General features: G+C 45.6%; 1 protein-coding gene across 1 annotated transcript in view; it reads right to left on the bottom strand.

The window, feature by feature from the left end:
• Window positions 1–15,824, bottom strand: part of LOC137519344 (protein C-mannosyl-transferase DPY19L1-like) — a 1,198,743-nt gene that overhangs the window by 873,048 nt on the left and 309,871 nt on the right. The window lies entirely within an intron of this gene.

Raw genomic sequence — 15,824 nt, 5'->3', positions numbered from 1 at the left:
CTATCATTCACAGGAGCTGTATAACTTAAAGTAAACCTCACCAGAGGAGCTGGTGGGTATTTAGTCAAAAGTCAAAAATGTGTACAGGGGTGTCTGCGGGCTTCAGGCAGTACTTTATATCATGGGGAGTTCCTATGGCAGGAAGGGTCACCAATCCTCCTAAAATCCAGTCAGTCCACACAATTCCCATAAGGACCAGGGAGTGATCGATATCTCCCACAGACTACTTACCCCTATGGAGAACGGGGTCCTAACTAAAGGGTTGGGTTTTGTGCCCACACGTGGGATTAGAATGTTTGACGCAAAGGTGGATCTTTACAGATTCACACGGAATGTCAAGTGGCGGGCCTGGCATGCATTGAACAGAGCCACCAGAGGTATCACAACAGGTAGTGCTGTTAAAGGGCTGGACGTCCCTGATAAGTTAAGGTTGAAAAGTTATGCAGATGCACCGCTGACTAGTACTGCTCTTGATTTATTTGAGAAAACTGTGTTAGCAGAAACTGAGACGGCTATATCCACCAGGAAGATGTCATATAATTTGTCTAAAGCTGAGCAGAGGGCACTCAATAGTGTAAAGAGGGATACTTCGATTATCATTAAGAAAGCGGATAAGGGGGGGGGGGGGGGGGGGGGGGGGGCAATTGTCGTGCAAAATAAGTGTGATTACATCAGGGAGGCCAAACGACAGCTGATGGACAATTCAGTGTATAGATTGCTGCCAGATGATCCTACTCGGGACTTTAAGATTGATATCGATAGAGCGTTAGATGAGGCAGCAAGTGGTAATATCAGTAATGAGTTATGTGTTGCAGATAAACCCAGGGTCCCGGTTTTCTACACACTGCCCAAGGTCCACAAGGATTTGCTACATCCCCCAGGGCGGCCTATTGTTTCCGCCGTTGATTCCCTCTTGGAACCGTTGGGGGTCTTTGTAGATACCTGGCTCCAGCCTGTTGTTAAAGCTGAGGAGAGGTGCCTCAGGGACACCACCCAGTTTTTGAACACGCTGGATAAGATTGTTGTTGATGATGATTTGAATTATCTGGTCAGCTTGGATGTCATTAACCTTTATAATAATATCGTTCACAATGAAGCTTTAAAGGGGTTCTTCCGCGAATGAGGAAAAAAAAAACAAAGTGGTTTATGCATAATCTATTAAAAATCCTTCTAGAATAGTGTGAAAAGTTTTTCAAAAAAATGAATGGTTTCTTCAATACAACATGTAATGTAATCAGTGACGGCTGACGGAATGTGAGGCTAAACCATTTGTTAGGGGTGGTTTTTTTTGTACTTTCATTTCACAAATATAACTGCTGCTGCCTACCTAGTTTTCATTAGTGTAATCCAGGGCTATGATGAATTGCTGTTGAATTGCAGTTATAGCTGTTAAAATAAACTGCTCAGCTGCTCTGTAGTTCCTTGCTGTACTTCCTCACAGAGAGGACCCCCCTCCCTGCAGGCAAATGTCAGGCAGATGTCGGGGCAGCTCCTCATCTCCTCTGTGAGCACATCACGTGTTTACCTGTTGCCCAGCAACCAGACTCCAGTGTCTGTGCAGACTACTTCCTATCCTCTGCACTGCATGAGTCATCTGTTCCTCCCTGCTGTGAGAAACGTATAAAATAAGTGACTACAGCTTCTCTGAAGGAGTTATTTGTTATCATAGTCTGTGTTCCCTTATCTTATGTGTTAGCTGCCAGAACTACTAGTTCAATGTTATACAGTGAGTCATGGCATTTGTTATTTAGCTGCAAAGAAAAGCAGCAACAAAAAACTGTGTGTTTACACTTTGTTTTCTAAAGTTTATGTACATTGCAATAAAGTTTTGGAATGGATGCTCTCTCTCTCTATATATATAAAATGTGTGTGTGTGTATGTATGCATGTATGTATGTATGGGTGTATAATATATATATATATATATATATATATATATATATATATATATATATATATATATATATATATATATATATATATATATATATATATATATATATATATTAATGTATGTGCCGGAACGTGAGTATCGCAGGTGGGTGTGTTGAATAGGAGGGTGTGTAAGGCATGCTTGGTGGGGTGAGGGTAAACTGGTGTAGGATGATGTGTATGCTAAGGCCTAGCGCCTATTTATTAAACGAAACTTCAAACAACAATGATTTCCCTATGATATACTTACCGGGGGCTTCCTCCAGCCTCTTGAAGCCGACACGTCCCACCCCGCATCTCCGATCGCAGCTACCAGCCCGGGGTTGTTCGCCGTGTACAGAAGCCGAACGTGAGGTCGTCCTTACTGCGCCTGTGTTAAGCGCTGCTGTCAATCAAATCCACGTTGTCTGCAGCTTACTGCGCAGGCACAGAACTACTGCGCCTGCGCAGTACGCTGTGGATAACGTGGACTTAATTGACAGCGGAGCTTAACACAGGCGCAGTAGAGGAGGTCGGACTCTGCACATGGCGCGGACCCTAAGCTGGCAGTGGCAGCTGCGTTTGGAGATGCGGCTTGGGACATGGCTTCAAGGGGCTGGAGGAAGCCCCCAGTAAGTATATCATGGGGAATTAGTTTTTGCTTGATGTTCCTTTAAAGGGTCTTCCAACTAGTGTTCATATATGTTTGTATATATTTTTTTTTTAATTGAACATATGTATGTTTATATTTTTTGTAATTATATGTACATATGTATAAAAATATGTATAAATACATATTTATATACGAATCCTCTATAAGAATCTCTGTGTGTCCCAGCGTCACGCTGTCCCTGTGTAGCTTGGAGCTGTGTGCCACGGCTGCTGTTCAGCGCCATCTTGTTCTTGTGAAACAAAAGACTGCACAACAAAAGACTAAAAACCAGGGCACTGAGGATTGCGAACGACCCCTCACACCCAGGCCACTGCTATTTCAACATTCTGCCCTTGGGACGGAGGCTACGAGCCAACCCCACAAAAACCATGAGACACAGGAACTCGTTCTTCCCCTCGGCAGTCAGCCTCCTAAACTCCCTCCACATTCTACCACCAAAGCAAGCCCCAACGAGCGGCGAGGCCGGCGGTGCTACGGCTGACCAGCACACAAGACTAACTATTAGACATCCCAGTGACACACTGGGACTGTAATGTGTTCCACAATGTATTGTTAACTGACACCTGTTGTGTATTCTGTCTCTTTCTATGTACTCTTCCTGAGCTTTTGTACTGTGCCAAAAACAATTCTGGGCATGACCCCTCATGCTTGGCGAAATAAAACTGATTCTGATTCTGATAGCTTGGTCCGTGCTTTTTGCTACTGCGCATGTGTGCAGCATGGACCCAGCCTCAGATAGACAGGAGGACAGGGTGCCGGCCGGGCGTATGAGCGGGCGGCCGGGTGTGCATGCGTATGCAGTAACATGCGGCGGGGCAGCGAGAAACACAGACCTAGATCCCGTTTTTAAACGGGCTTGGGTCTGCTAGTATAGGTATATTTATATACATTTTTATATTTGCATCTATGCATAAATATATGCATATATGTATAGGTTTATACTTAGAGACAATTTAAAAAAAAGAATCTCCCCCTGGCAGATACTTACCTCGGGAGGGGGAAGCATCAGGGTCCCAATGAGGCTTCCCCTTTTTCTGTAGCTTAGGGGAATCCAGTGCTGGCTCCCCCCAAAATTCTTCGACAAAGCCTGACATTTACTGCGCAGGCACGGCAATATTTACCTGCCGTAATCCTGCGTAGGCGCAGTAGTGGCTGTTCGTTTGGGCCAAGGCGGAAATTGTTGAGCCCGATTGTATCCGCTGTACTGTCAAGGCGCAAAGCACTCGCACCTGTGCATTAGAGCGGATATGACCGGGCGTGGCTATTTCAGCCGTAGCCATAATGAAGAGCCACCACTGTGACTGCGCTGGTTTGCGGCACAGCGCCAGGGATGTATTTACCTCATCGTTCTGCTTTGGAATCGCAGGGCTGGATTGTCGGGACGGGGAAGCCTCGTTAGGATCCAGAGGCTTCCACCCCATGAGGTAAGTATCCCCAGGAGAGGGGTATTTTTTCGTTACAGGTTTTCTTCAGATATATGTCATAATATGTATATGCATATAATTATATGTATATTTAGCAGTATATGACTATCTGAATAGCGATATACGTATATGTGTATGCAGGGGCGTAACTAGAAATCCCTGGGCCCACTTGCAAAACTTTGGATGGACCATACCCCAGGTATTCTAACCCCCACCTTGCGTATTCGTGCTCTCAGTATAAATAGCTAGGTATAGTTGCCCCCAGTATAGGCAGATACAGGTGCCCGCCCCCGGTATAGCCAGGTATAGGTGACCTCAGTATAGTTAGTATTAGGTGCCCCCTGTATAGATAGGTGCCTCCAGTATAGCCAGGTTTAGAATGCCTCAGTATAGCTAGGTATAGGTGCCCACAGTATATCCAGTCATGAATTTCCTCAAGTATAGCTAGGCATGGATGCCCCCAGCATAGCCAGGCATAGGCGCCCCCAGTACAACCAGGTATAAGGGCCACACACAGCGGCGGGGAGGCAGGGGCAAACGCAGAATTTTTAAGGGGGGGATTCCTGAAAGGTCCAGAAGCACTTATGTCCCCGAGTGCTTCCGAATACAGGTGGCTCCATACTGCCCATGCACAAAAGTGCGCTGGCATATTACGGAGCTGCCTATCTTTGGAAGTACTCAAGGATACAAGTGTTTCTGAGGGCTTCTGGAAGCAGCAAATTTGAACAGTGGACAGCGCTGGAACAACTCCCCGAGAGAGGAACGGGAGATAGACTTAGTTTGGACAATTCAGTGGAATATGTCACATAGCGCAATCGAAACCCATATGATGCAGGGATATATGCATCTGCGGAAGATGGCGGCGCTATATAAATACTAAATAATAGTAATTTGCCTCACCAGGATTGCACTTTTATTTAGCTTTCCTGTATGACAAGAAGACACAGCCAGCCAGCTGTGGGAAGAGGGAAACAAAGGTGAATGAGGGAGGGCTGGTGCACACCAAGAGAGCTTCTGAGCATTTTTCAAATCAACATTGATTTGAAAAGCGCTTGGCTAATGTTCCCACAGCAGCGTTGTGATTTTTTTCAAAATCGCAGGTATACCGCATGTAGCATTTTTTTGAGTGATTCATTCAGAAATCGCTCTGAAAATCGCACTCACTAATTGCTAGCGATTGCTATTGTGATTTTGGCGTGCACTAGCCCAGAGAGAAGAGGAGTGGAGAGAAATTGAGAATAGCCTGAGATGGAGCATTATCTGTATTGCAGTCCCACATCACACAGAGGCTACTTGCCTGTAATAGGACTCCTGTCCCTGCCAGTCTCTCACACAAGTCAGAAAGCAGTCATTATAACATAGGGGAGAGACAGATTTTTGCCCACGGACCCTCCAGGCAAGCTCTGCATCATGCTGTGTACATTTACCAGCTTGCCTGCCCTTTAATTGCAGTTTTATCAGCTAGCCTAGTATTTTGCATTGCCTTACAACAACAAACCTGAATACACCAGACACCAGCCCTAAATCACTGAATGAAAGGGGACCTGGGGGGAGATTGCCACCCAGGTGGAGTGGAGAGAGATAGAGCAGATAGCGTATCTGTATTGCAGTCCCACATCACACAGAGGCTACTTGCATGTACTGTGTCTCCTGTCCCTGCAAGCCAAATCCAAAAAAGCTTTATTGGCAGGACCAAATACATTTAGCATTGCCAAAGCAAAAACAAAACATTAACAGCGCCACGGAATATGTTGGCGCTTTATAAATCAATAATAATAATAATAACATTATTATTCTAAAAACTCATCAGATAGATCATCAGATGCATTTCTTATCTATCTGCTGCCAATCTGACGAGTGTATGGGCACCTTTAGGCTTTGGAAATCTTTTTGTAGCCTAAGCCTGCTTTAAATTTCTCAATAACTTGATCCCTGACCTGTCTTGTGTGTTCTTTGGACTTCATGGTGTTGTTGCTCCCAATATTCTCTTAGACAACCTCTGAGGCCCTCACAGAGCAGCTGTATTTGTACTGACATTAGATTACACACAGGTGCACTCTATTTAGTCATTAGCACTCATCAGGCAATGTCTATAGGCAACTGACTGCACTCAGATCAAAGGGGGCCGAATAATTACGCACACCCCACTTTGCAGTTATTTATTTGTAAAAAATGTTTGGAATGATGTATGATTTTCGATCTACTTCTCACGTGTACACCACTTTGTGTTGGTCTTTCATGTGGAATTCCAATAAAATTGATGCAGGTTTGTGGCAGTAATGTGACAAAATGTGACAAACTTCAAGGGGGCCGAATACTTTTGCAACCCACTGTATATATACATACACACAGGGGCGCCTGCACGGGATACCTGCCTAGGAATTGTTTTTTCGGGAGGTGCTGGTGGGCGCGCATTGCATGATGGAGGAGTTATGGCTACACAGAGAGGCAGTCAGGGGTCCCACTCCCCTCCTCCCTCACCTCAGGCTCCCTCTTCAGCACTTTCCCCTCCAGCATTGACAGCAGCAGCAAGCGAGCAAGGAACAGTGAACGCGGGCATACCTCTTCCGCATTCCATGCAACGGAGGTTTGGTCTTCTCTGTGACAGTGCCTCACGCTACTTTCTGGAAAACAGGAAGTAGCGTCAAGCGCTAACAGAGAAGAACCTGTGTCGCATGGAACGCGGAAGTATGTCCGTGTTCACTGTTCCCTGCCTGCTTGCTGCTGCTGTTAATGCTGGAGGAGGGAGCGCTGAAGAGGGAGGGAAAGGGCCCCCTCCCACTGGCGTATCCAGACGGGGGTTCTGGATGTATGGAACACCCCCCTGAGACTCCTGTACCTTTAAAAAAAATTCCCTGAAATCACTGAAGCAGACAAGCTTGGTAAATATACAGAGGCTTGCCTGTAGGGTCTGTGGGAAAAACTCAGCTCTTTCCCTATTGTAAAGACTGCATGTAGACAGCTACATAAAGTATGTCACAGGTTGAAAAGTTTTTGACAGTCCCTAAACTCCAGGAGGGCTGCCTGCAGCCTTACATTCTCCACACCCCTATGGACAGTATACCTATATCCTTCCCCTATTCCCACAACCCCCCCACCACCATGTTGTTAATGTTATTATTATTATTATTGATTTATAAAGCGCCAACATATTCCGTGGCGCTGTTAATGTTTTGTTTTTGCTTTGGCAATGCTAAATGTATTTGGTCCTGCCAATAAAGCTTTTTTGGATTTGGCTTGCAGGGACAGGAGACACAGTACATGCAAGTAGCCTCTGTGTGATGTGGGACTGCAATACAGATACGCTATCTGCTCTATCTCTCTCCACTCCACCTGGGTGGCAATCTCCCCCCAGGTCCCCTTTCATTCAGTGATTTAGTGCTGGTGTCTGGTGTATTCAGGTTTGTTGTTGTAAGGCAATGCAAAATACTAGGCTAGCTGATAAAACTGCAATTAAAGGGCAGGCAAGCTGGTAAATGTACACAGCATGATGCAGAGCTTGCCTGGAGGGTCCGTGGGCAAAAATCTGTCTCTCCCCTATGTTATAATGACTGCATGTGTGGATAAGGTGTTAAACAAGGTGAACATTTTTTGACAGTCCCTAGACTCCAGGAGGGCTGCTTTCTGACTTGTGTGAGAGACTGGCAGGGACAGGAGTCCTATTACAGGCAAGTAGCCTCTGTGTGATGTGGGACTGCAATACAGATAATGCTCCATCTCAGGCTATTCTCAATTTCTCTCCACTCCTCTTCTCTCTGGGCTAGTGCACGCCAAAATCACAATAGCAATCGCTAGCAATTAGTGAGTGCGATTTTCAGAGCGATTTCTGAATGAATCACTCAAAAAAATGCTACATGCGGTATACCTGCGATTTTGAAAAAATCACAACGCTGCTGTGGGAACATTAGTCAAGTGCTTTTCAAATCAATGTTGATTTGAGAAATGCTCAGAAGCCCTCTTGGTGTGCACCAGCCCTCCCTCATTCACCTTTGTTTCCCTCTTCCCACAGCTGGCTGGCTGTGTCTTCTTGTCATACAGGAAAGCTAAATAAAAGTGCAATCCTGGTGAGGCAAATTACCATTATTTAGTATTTATATAGCGCCGCCATCTTCCGCAGATGCATATATCCCTGCATCATATGGGTTTCGATTGCGCTATGTGACATATTCCACTGAATTGTCCAAACTAAGTCTATCTCCCGTTCCTCTCTCGGGGAGTTGTTCCAGCGCTGTCCACTGTTCAAATTTGCTGCTTCCAGAAGCCCTCAGAAACACTTGTATCCTTGAGTACTTCCAAAGATAGGCAGCTCCGTAATACGCCAGCGCACTTTTGTGCATGGGCAGTATGGAGCCACCTGTATTCGGAAGCACTCGGGGACATAAGTGCTTCTGGACCTTTCAGGAATCCCCCCTTTAAAAATCCTGCGTTTGCCCCTGCCTCCCCGCCGCTGTGTGTGGCCCTTATACCTGGTTGTACTGGGGGCGCCTATGCCTGGCTATGCTGGGGGCATCCATGCCTAGCTATACTTGAGGAAATTCATGACTGGATATACTGTGGGCACCTATACCTGGCTATACTGAGGCATTCTAAACCTGGCTATACTGGAGGCACCTATCTATACAGGGGGCACCTAATACTAACTATACTGAGGTCACCTATACCTGGCTATACCGGGGGCGGGCACCTGTATCTGCCTATACTGGGGGCAACTATACCTAGCTATTTATACTGAGAGCACGAATACGCAGGGTAGGGGTTAGAATACCTGGGGTATGGTCCATCCAAAGTTTTGCAAGTGGGCCCAGGGATTTCTAGTTACGCCCCTGCATACACATATACGTATATCGCTATTCAGATAGTCATATACTGCTAAATATACATATAATTATATGCATATACATACTATGACATATATCTGAAGAAAACCTGTAACGAAAAAATACCCCTCTCCTGGGGATACTTACCTCATGGGGTGGAAGCCTCTGGATCCTAACGAGGCTTCCCCGTCCCGACAATCCAGCCCTGCGACCCCACGCAGAACGATGAGGTAAATACATACCTGGCGCTGTGCCGCAAACCAGTCGCAGTGGTGGCTCTTCATTAGGGCTACGGCTGAAATAGCCACGCCCGGTCATATCCGCTCTAATGTACAGGTGCGAGTGCTTTGCGCCTTGACAGTACAGCGGATACAATCGGGCTCAACAATTTCCGCCTTGGCCCGAACGAACAGCCACTACTGCGCCTACGCAGGATTACGGCAGGTAAATATTGCCGTGCCTGCGCAGTAAATGTCAGGCTTTGTCGAAGAATTTTGGGGGGAGCCAGCGCTGGATTCACCTAAGCTACAGAAAAAGGGGAAGCCTCATTGGGACCCTGATGCTTCCCCCTCCCGAGGTAAGTATCTGCCAGGGGGAGATTCTTTTTTTTAAATTGTCTCTAAGTATAAACCTATACATATATGTATATATTTATGCATAGATGCAAATATAAAAATGTATATATATATACCTATACTAGCAGACCCAAGCCCGTTTAAAAACGGGCTCTAGGTCTGTGTTTCTCGCTGCCCCGCCGCATGTTACTGCATACGCATGCACACCCGGCCGCCCGCTCATACGCCCGGCCGGCACCCTGTCCTCCTGTCTATCTGAGGCTGGGTCCGTGCTGCACACATGCGCAGTAGCAAAAAGCACGGACCAAGCTATCAGAATCAGAATCAGTTTTATTTCGCCAAGCATGAGGGGTCATGCCCAGAATTGTTTTTGGCACAGTACAAAAGCTCAGGAAGAGTACATAGAAAGAGACAGAATACACAACAGGTGTCAGTTAACAATACATTGTGGAACACATTACAGTCCCAGTGTGTCACTGGGATGTCTAATAGTTAGTCTTGTGTGCTGGTCAGCCGTAGCACCGCCGGCCTCGCCGCTCGTTGGGGCTTGCTTTGGTGGTAGAATGTGGAGGGAGTTTAGGAGGCTGACTGCCGAGGGGAAGAACGAGTTCCTGTGTCTCATGGTTTTTGTGGGGTTGGCTCGTAGCCTCCGTCCCAAGGGCAGAATGTTGAAATAGCAGTGGCCTGGGTGTGAGGGGTCGTTCGCAATCCTCAGTGCCCTGGTTTTTAGTCTTTTGTTGTGCAGTCTTTTGTTTCACAAGAACAAGATGGCGCTGAACAGCAGCCGTGGCACACAGCTCCAAGCTACACAGGGACAGCGTGACGCTGGGACACACAGAGATTCTTATAGAGGATTCGTATATAAATATGTATTTATACATATTTTTATACATATGTACATATAATTACAAAAAAATATAAACATACATATGTTCAATAAAAAAAAAATATATACAAACATATATGAACACTAGTTGGAAGACCCTTTAAAGGAACATCAAGCAAAAACTAATTCCCCATGATATACTTACTGGGGGCTTCCTCCAGCCCCTTGAAGCCATGTCCCAAGCCGCATCTCCAAACGCAGCTGCCACTGCCAGCTTAGGGTCCGCGCCATGTGCAGAGTCCGACCTTCTCTACTGCGCCTGTGTTAAGCTCCGCTGTCAATTAAGTCCACGTTATCCACAGCGTACTGCGCAGGCGCAGTAGTTCTGTGCCTGCGCAGTAAGCTGCAGACAACGTGGATTTGATTGACAGCAGCGCTTAACACAGGCGCAGTAAGGACGACCTCACGTTCGGCTTCTGTACACGGCGAACAACCCCGGGCTGGTAGCTGCGATCGGAGATGCGGGGTGGGACGTGTCGGCTTCAAGAGGCTGGAGGAAGCCCCCGGTAAGTATATCATAGGGAAATCATTGTTGTTTGAAGTTTCGTTTAATAAATAGGCGCTAGGCCTTAGCATACACATCATCCTACACCAGTTTACCCTCACCCCACCAAGCATGCCTTACACACCCTCCTATTCAACACACCCACCTGCGATACTCACGTTCCGGCACATACATTAATGTATATATATATATATATATATATATATATATATATATATATATATATATATATATATATATATATATATATATATATATATACACATATATATATATATATATATTATACACCCATACATACATACATGCATACATACACACACACACATTTTATATATATAGAGAGAGAGAGCATCCATTCCTAAACTTTATTGCAATGTACATAAACTTTAGAAAACAAAGTGTAAACACACAGTTTTTTGTTGCTGCTTTTCTTTGCAGCTAAATAACAAATGTCATGACTCACTGTATAACATTGAACTAGTAGTTCTGGCAGCTAACACATAAGATAAGGGAACACAGACTATGATAACAAATAACTCCTTCAGAGAAGCTGTAGTCACTTATTTTATATGTTTCTCACAGCAGGGAGGAACAGATGACTCATGCAGTGCAGAGGATAGGAAGTAGTCTGCACAGACACTGGAGTCTGGTTGCTGGGCAACAGGTAAACACGTGATGTGCTCACAGAGGAGATGAGGAGCTGCCCCGACATCTGCCTGACATTTGCCTGCAGGGAGGGGGGTCCTCTCTGTGAGGAAGTACAACAAGGAAATACAGAGCAGCTGAGCCATTTATTTTAACAGCTATAACTGCAATTCAACAGCAATTCATCATAGCCCTGGATTACACTAATGAAAACTAGATAGGCAGCAGCAGTTATATTTGTTAAATGAAAGTACAAAAAAAACCACCCCTAACAAATGGTTTAGCCTCACATTCCGTCAGTCGTCACTGATTACATTACATGTTGTATTGAAGAAACCATTCATTTTTTGAAAAACTTTTCACACTATTCTAGAAGGATTTTTAATAGATTATGCATAAACCACTTTGTTTTTTTTTCCTCATTCGCGGAAGAACCCCTTTAAGTGCTGTTGAAAACAGATTGAAGGTGAATGAAGGGATAAGTAATGAGTTGCTCATGTTCATTCTCACCATACTAGAGTTCAGCCTTTCACATGCTTATTTTAGATTTGGCAATGATTATTTTCTGCAGACCCTCGGCATTCCCATGGGGGCCCCCTATGCCCCTACGGGGGCTAACATTGTTATGTTAGACTTTGAAAATACATTCATTTTAAATGGGGGCCACCATGGGAAGATCAGGGGTTCTGCAGATTTATTGACGATTTATTTTTTGGATGGACAGGTTCAGAGGAGGAGCTGCTGTTGTTTTTCGAGGAGCTCAATAGTGTACATGAAACTATGAAATTTAAGATGGATTATGACAAAGAGGTTTTGCATTTCCTTGATGTGGAGGTTCGGGTGAAAAATGGTAGCTTTGAAACGGATGTGTATAGAAAGGAGACAGATAAAAATGGCTTTTTATTAGCCATGAGTTGCCACCCGAAGCCCCTTATTGATGGACTCCCTAAGAGTCAATACATCAGGGTGAGAAGAATCACTTCATCTGATGAGCTTTATCGCAGACAATCGCAGCTCCTCACTGATGACTTTGTAAAACGGGGTTATAATCGCAAGAAATGTGAGGAATTGGCCAGTGAGGTGGGGACGATGGGGAGAGAAACACTGAAAACATACTGTGATGATCCGCTCATCTGGCTGCACAGGCAGACAGCTGTTTCTCCATTCCTCTAGTCTGTGGGCTGCAGGTCTCTGGAACAGAGACCTGTCTTTCCATTGCAAGTTTCTGGTCTGTTCTCTTGCTGGGGAATTTGCATACATTCGTTATGCAAATCCCCTACCTGCCTTCTTTGATGACTGGCACTATAAGAGCTTTATGTTTCCCAGAAGGCTTTGCTGGTCATTTCCCTTCCATGGTCTGTTCCTGATGGACACTGCTGGAGTGTCAGCCATTGCTATCTAGTATAGTTAATTCCTGGGGGTTGCTTTAGGCTCCCCTTCTAGCCCAGTCAGGTTGTATTATCTGTATTGCCTGTTCTGTCTTGTCTTGCCTGTAGCCATTGTCCTGTCCCTATGGTGGTCGACAGGAAATGGTTCTGATCTCTGTTCTTGGAGTATAGCTGGTGCAGCGGTTGCTACCAGCTATCTCTTCTGTTCTGTCTCCTGGGATCGCGCTAGCTACTTTTCGCTAGCGCTGCGGATCCTTCTGTTCTGTCTCCTGGGATCGCGCTAGCCACTTTTCGCTAGCGCTGGGGATCCTTCTGTTCTGTCTTCTGGGATCACGCTGGCCACTTTTCGCTAGCGCTGGGGATCCTTCTGTTCTGTTACTCTGTACCTGGATCGTGCTAGCCACTTTTCGCTAGTGCTGTGGATCCTATCTCTCGCTTGTCCCTGTTTTCGTGTGTCTGTCTTGTCTGCTACGCTTGCTGGAGGCTCGGTGAGGTAACCGTTAAGCAAGCGCTCGTGTCCTCTGTTTCATGTTTGTCTGTTAATGGTTAGTTAGGCGTGCTTGTCTCTATTGTGCTTAACACGTGGAGACCGCGCATAACCGCGTGCACTGCTGCGAATGAGTGCGGTGTTCACGGTTAGCTAGCGTTTGTTATTTTCCGTATCTCCTCATTGTATTATTTGCTGTGCCTTTGCTAACCTCGTATTCTGTCCTGATCTGCCTTGTGTCACATCTGGCGATCGCACCTCTCGCGATCGTGTTCCTATTTCATATCTGCTGTTGTGTGTGCGCGGTCACGACTGGATTGGCGCACACACATACAACCTGTCCCTTTGCTCGTTCTCATTCGCAATCGCCTCTCTTGCGATTGCGTTCTGCGCTTTGTATAATTCCTGTCTGGCATTTGTGGAGGTACAGAGGATTGGTTCCTCTGCACTCCTCAGCGCCATCTGCCGACAGGAATTTCCCTCTACAGGTGCGTAGCACCTTTTGCTGGGTGCCTGCAAATATACGCTTGTGGAGGATTTCCGCCGTGTCAGCGCACGCGTTGTGCGCTGATCACGGAGAAAGTTCCACAATCGTTACAGAATGACCAGCCGAACCCAAAACCCCAGTGTAGACGAAATTTCCGATTTGTACGATTTTGTTGAATATGGCTCTTGTACCTTTAAGAGATTTAAAAAACTTGAACCTGAATCAGCAGACAAATTTTTGTCTGAGTGTACGAAACTGTTAGCGAACCCTGAATTCCAATGCACCCCAGTGTCTACCTGGGCCCCCCAAATGGTCTACATTCTGTTGGGGGGCGAAATGTCAATGTGGGGTTATGATGTGTTAGATCATACCACCCTGAGTCAAAGACCCCTGGAATGCTTGGCCTTTTTAATTCACAATTGGCTGAGATTACCTCAATTACCATACCCCCTTAATGAGTTGTTGTCAGCAGCTCAATCAGCTGTTCCATCTACTCTTTCATCCATAAAGCAGCCATCCAAAGCCTCTAAGTCTAAACGTAAAAGATCTAGGAAGGCTTCCCAGCGGAAAGATCCGTTGCCCATGGCAACCACAGATAGAGAGGTTATTTCTGTCAAGTCTGAAATGGGCAAAACCATGCAGTATGATAATGATGTTTATAATGCATCTGCTGATCAGTTTCCAGGTTTTTTGCCCCAATCCAAAGCTTATGTGGATCCTGCTATAGGTAGGATCGCACACTACATTAAAGCAGTTAAAAAAATCTGTTCTTGTTCCTGAACTCCACCCCTATGGAGATTATCTGGATACTGGCCTGTTTGAACCCCCATTTGCTTCCTGGGATGTTGGGGCCTTGCTGGAGGAATTCGATTTTGATTGGAAAGCCTTTTGCGATTTTTACATCGCAAAAAGCGAAGATGTCTTGAATGCTTGTCTTGATTCTATGTACCTTCTGATTGATTCCAATGAATGTGACAAGGATGATGTGGATCTGGTGATCTATGTATGGCAAACGATTTTGGATGAGTTGCACACACACCAACCAATTGATTCCAATAAAGAGACATTGTTGTCGGATGATTGTTCCTGCCTTTCTGGGGTAAAGCATGAGAGTCTTGACTTTGTGCAATCTGAAATGAATGAGTATGCCGCTGTGGTTGATTCCTGTGCGAATCCTGAAGGATTCTCTCCTGACAGTGTGCAGTTTGAATCTGTGCAATCTGATGCCTGTTTCTCGGATGTTCCTGCAGATTGTGATCGGCATGAGTCTGCCGGTTTCCTCAAGGATGTGTGGGATCATTTGTCATTTAGAAACAGATCTTTGAGATCTTCCATCTGTGACCATGCTATGGGGAAAGTTTCTCGACTGTGCAGCGTCAAAAGTAAAATTAATATGCCTAATAAAGTTTGTCCTGTTGATGTCACTATTTCTTCTGCAGATGAGTCTCTGTCTCACCCTGTTCACACCTGTAAGGGCCCGTTGCCTGGGGACAGTTGCTCCAGTGTTTCGATCCTAGATGCCTTGCAGTCTGCTCAGCAGATCGCGGAGGTTTGCGCTATAGAAGCGTCAGTTTCACAACCTAAAGTAAATTTTGATTCGCAGGTTTTGCGTTCTGATTCCTCGGATTCTACATTGTTAGCAGAATCTAAGAGTGAGACAGCGCTTCGGTTTTGCGAATCTGATGCTGAACCCTCTTTGCCTTATTCAGAGACGCTTTCTCTGAACCTGCCCTGTACCATGAATAAAAACATGTTTTCCTTTCACACTGACGTTTGTGAGCCCTTTTCTTGCTCTGAGGGAAGTTCTGACTCTCCACCCTGTACTCTGGATGAGTCAATATTGCCTTGTACAATATCTCCTGTCCTGCCCCTAGAGGCTCGTCTAGGTATTGCTGCTATTTTTACCTGTTTTTCTGCAGTTTTGGAGTTGCAAGCTAGTTTGACTGCTGTGCAGAATTCCGGGTGCAGTGAGATTGAAGTTAGGGAGTCAGTGTGTGTTCCAATAAATATACCTGTACATTCCC

Source organism: Hyperolius riggenbachi, chromosome 5 (genome assembly GCF_040937935.1).
Source record: "Hyperolius riggenbachi isolate aHypRig1 chromosome 5, aHypRig1.pri, whole genome shotgun sequence".
NCBI lineage: Eukaryota > Metazoa > Chordata > Amphibia > Anura > Hyperoliidae > Hyperolius > Hyperolius riggenbachi.
Note: the sequence above shows the minus strand (reverse complement) of the source record. Positions and strands in the feature narration are given on the sequence as shown.